We start from the raw sequence: 4,599 nt of genomic DNA, 5'->3' as shown, positions 1-4,599 counted from the left end.
TTATAATTCATTCTTCACACATGACTAGGACATTTGTTCTTTCATTGGTATATGAGTATGTACATAATACGTACATGTATGAAACATATATAGATATTGCAAATATACATATGTGGGAGGCTAGAGACTGATTTTACTGATGTTGACATTGCTCAGAAAAAGTCTGGAATCCTCTTTAAAGAAAGCCTTCAGAACCCATTCAAAGACACTATGATATATGGCTCTTCTGCCACCATCCTCAACTTCATTATTATTGCTGATGACCCCTCTAACAATTTGACCAAAACTCAAAAAGGTTTTCTTCACCCTTATCAATTCCTACAACTAGGGGTGTGTTGGTAAATGTTTAACAGCTGGAATCTGAAAGAAAAATTACGCATGGCACATCTTTAAGCTAAATCCTCATTTTCTCCATCACTTTCTTAAGTTTAGACAATCAACAAAAGAATAAATCAAACCCTTATTTGTAGTATTTACTAATTTCCAAGGCAAAAATGTTCACAAAATGAAAATTAACAATTAACTCCTGAAAGCCCCAAATGAGTTGCCTCTAGCACACCCCTATGTTCAATCTGCTACTTCATCCCACTTTAGCCATACACCAGCATGACCACACCACACCTTTGACCTAACCACCTCTTAGAGTTGCACCATCTACAAAACAGGAAATTTTGAAATTGTGTTCTCTGACCACAACTAGTTCTAAAAGAACCTAGGAAACCAATGCTCCCTGTGCCTTAACTTAACAATCTCTTGATAGTTAGGTATATGTCTTCCTGGCAGGAGACTCCATGAAGACCAAGGAGGTTAGATACACTCACTGACTTGTGCAAAAGAACAAAAACTGAACTACAGCTAACTCTGAGGAGAAAGGTGGCAGCTGGCTGATTGTCCTTCAGGTTCAGAAACTCTAAAGAGGAGAGTTAAAGATTCTATAGCTAAAAGAGGCCCCTGAGGTAGGATAAAAACCAGTACAATCCCAAATTTATGGTCTTCAGTTTTATCAAAATAACTGTGAAATGCTATTAGTGACCTCTCGTTAGCTCCTAATTATCATTTTTATCCACTGAACTACATAAACATATATCTATAAACTACATACCATCTTTATGTATAAATTGTCATTAAACATCCCTCCCAACTTGTATTACCTATAATTTGATAAAGAGGTGCTCAGACTTCCAGAGCTCTAATCTCTCTCCTGGGCTCTAAAACTGTATCATTAATCACCTGCTAGATTTCTTGAAGTAAACATTCCATAGCCATCCCAAACTCATCATATCTAAAACAAACCTCATTTTCTTCTCCCAAAATCTCTTCCTTCTACAAACCTCTCTATTTCTATTGAAAGTCCCACCACCTTTGCAGTCACCTAGTTTCATAATTTCAGTTATCCTTGACTCTTTCCTTTCCTTTATTCCACATAGCCAATCAGATGTCAAATATTGTGTTTTCTTCTTCTACCACATCTATAAGATCTGTCCTCATTTCTGCACTCACAAGTTGTGAATAAGATAAGAATAGATAGAGATAGATAGATAGATAGATAGATAGATAGATAGATAGATAGATAGATAGATAGATAGATAGATAGATAGATATAAAGGAAAGGCAGACCCAGAAAATCACAGGTTCTGAGTTTGACATAGAATAGCTGGCATTTGAACCCAGATCCTCTAATTCCAAAGCCTGTAACACCCTTTCCACTGACTTCTGCTGTAGGCTTATCCCTCATGATGGGAAGGCACTCCCTTATCACCAACACCTCTTAGAATCCTGTACTTTCCTTCAAATATCACCTCATGTGCCACTTCTGATGGCAAATCTTTCCTGAGCTTCCCAACTGTTATTATTCTCTTTCATCAGATTGTGTATATACTGATCTTTTTACATGCTGTATCCCTAGTAAAGGGGCAGCTAGGTGGTGCGGTGGACAGAATGCCAGGTCTGGATTCAGCAAGACTCATACTTGTGAGTTCAAATCTACCTCAGACACTTACTGACTGTGACACTGGACATTAAATTTTTTTTTATTATTTTTAATTTTTCTTTAACCTTTTGGATTGTTGAGTGTTAGGGAACAGAGAGCCAGAAAATACTACTCAGGTAGTTCTGTAAGTGTAAAATGCTGACAGGGTATAGAAGGTGGTAGTGACTATTGGCTGCCCTTCCCTCCCCATTAAAGTCATTTAACCCTTTTTGCCTTGTTTTCCTCATCTGTAAAATGAGCTAAAGAGGAAATGGCAAGCCACTCTAGTATCTTTGCCAAAAAAAACCTCAGATGGGGTCATGAAGACTTGGACACAACTGAAACAAATGAACAACAAAATCTTCGGTAGAATGTAAGTTTCTTAAGGTCAGACACTTTTTCATTTCTTTTTTTATCTCTGAAACCTAGCACAATGCCTTGAACATAGTAAGTAGATACCTACTAATGCCCATTTTATGAGACTGTGATTACCAGTTTCTTCTCTATGGACATCTCTTCCCCTCATATTATGACAATTATTTGGCTAATCTCAGTCCTCTCTGTTTTTTTAGGTTTCTTACCTAAGGGTCTCAGTTCCTGGATTTCTAAGCTGAATTTGTCTTTTTGGCATAGATTTACAGAATCTAGTGCTAGAAGGTACCTCAAATTCCAACCTCATCATTTTATAGATGAGAAAACTGGGTCCCAAAATGGCTAAGAAAAGTAACTGGTAAACCTCAAAGTGTTATATTTATATATGAAGTGAATGGTTTGTCCAGGGTCACACAGGGACTAAAACAGAAGAGACAGAATTAAAATCCTTATTACCTAAATCCATATACAGTCACGTTTTCACTATACTATACAAGCCTTTCAATTTCACACTTGAAGCAACATCTCTTGTTGAGTTATGTCCTCAAATAAATAGTGCTGACCTCATCCCACCACTACCACTGCCATCTCCCCAGGGTCACAGGATTTAGAACCTGAACAGACCCTAGAAAGTGTCAAATACAAACTTTTCATCTTGTAGTGAAGAAATTGAGGCTCTGAGTGGAGAAATTATTTGCCTGAGGCCACACACACAAATAGCAGAACATATCAGAATTGTGTCTAGAGGTTGCTGTAAGGGGCCCAGGCTAAGGTTAGCTCTTGAGAACTTGGACTGATGGCAAACCAGGTAGACCCTTTCCAGTTTCCTTCCAGCATGAAACTACTTCAGAATGCCATTTAAACGGCATTAAATGATTTTTTTCATTGGAGGGTATGGTTTCAGCTCTTTAAGAATATAGTCCCAAGGCTTTCTACTTTTCCTAAATGAGAAATTATTTTTAATTTTTCTTTAACCTTTTGGATTGTTGAGTGTTAGGGAACAGAGAGCCAGAAAATACTACTCAGGTAGTTCTGTACATGTAAAATGCTGACAGGGTATAGAAGGTGGTAGTGACTACTGGCTGCCCTTCCCTCCCCATTAATGTTACCTGAAAATCACACTGCTTCAAAACACATCCTCTTCATTCACACCATTTCTACGTCTCATAAGGGCTCACACAGTGGGGTAGGTGTGTGTATGTATACATGTACATGCATGTGTATATATGTATACATGTATGTGTATGTATACATATATGTAGGTTGATGTATACACACATATATTGTGTTGTTGTTGTGTTTGTCCTTCATTCTGGAAGTGGACTGTGACATCTGGGAAATGATGACATGACTTGCAGTTGACTTGGATTTGAGTGAGAGAGGGCTGTGCAAGGTCACCAGCCTCACTTTCTCCTCCAAAGTCATCTGGGTCCAGTGGCCAGATATTCATCAGGACAACTAGAGATGGCCCAGGATGCAATGGGAGACCCTGGCCCTTGTAGGCTAAGGCTTTTTCAGGTTCTCACTTTGAGCGAGGTAACACTCATTCAGTGAATAGGCCGCTCTAAGAAGTTAATCAAGGGGTGGTCCCTTTAATCAAAAAAAGGAAAAAAGGAAAAAAATATCAAACTGGGAGGGGAAGACCCTCAGAGTTCCTGGCCACAAGAGAAACAGTTACCATTAGTATTTACATTTGCTCTGTGCTAGGAGGACAGGGACCTATTGTCCAATCTATGAGTTCCAGGGTGAATTGGGCTACGCATACACACACACACACACACACACACACACACACACATTTGGTTTAGATCTATGATTTCCTATGATTCCCTCAATCAATGACACTGCTCTGAAACATAATTTTAAAATTGCCTCATACATAGCAGTATCATATACAGGAGGCATGGTTGCAGCAATTAACTTCAATATCCTTTATACAAAATCTCACACTCTGATTTTTATCTTCCAGTTGCAGAGGCCAGGCCTAGTTCATCCCCAAACATATCCTGGACTTTCCTACCTAGACTTGCCACAACTCCATCTCCATGGTAACCACTAACTGAGTTGGTTTCACTTTCTCTCTGACTTGAATCATTACAGAGAAAAAATATTCAATCTGGGTTTGCTCTATAGGGTAGGAATCTAAAGGATCAGTTAAGTGTTACTAGAATGAGAACATATTCTAAAGAGATTGTGAGCTCAAAGGCAGAGACTATGATTTATTTATTTTTGTATCTCCCCTAATGACTCACACAGTA

General features: G+C 38.5%; 1 protein-coding gene and 1 long non-coding RNA gene across 2 annotated transcripts in view; both read right to left on the bottom strand.

The window, feature by feature from the left end:
• The window catches only part of LOC138171930 (uncharacterized), a 615,043-nt gene that overhangs the window by 275,698 nt on the left and 334,746 nt on the right, over positions 1-4,599 (bottom strand). The gene's annotated exons all lie outside the window — the stretch shown is intronic.
• Positions 1-4,599, bottom strand: part of DYRK4 (dual specificity tyrosine phosphorylation regulated kinase 4) — a 46,690-nt gene that overhangs the window by 9,264 nt on the left and 32,827 nt on the right. The window lies entirely within an intron of this gene.

The sequence above is a fragment of the Petaurus breviceps genome, unplaced genomic scaffold (assembly GCF_028583685.1).
Source record: "Petaurus breviceps papuanus isolate PSGF00001 unplaced genomic scaffold, PetGlider_PUasm1.0 470, whole genome shotgun sequence".
Lineage (NCBI taxonomy): Eukaryota > Metazoa > Chordata > Mammalia > Diprotodontia > Petauridae > Petaurus > Petaurus breviceps.
Note: the sequence above shows the minus strand (reverse complement) of the source record. Positions and strands in the feature narration are given on the sequence as shown.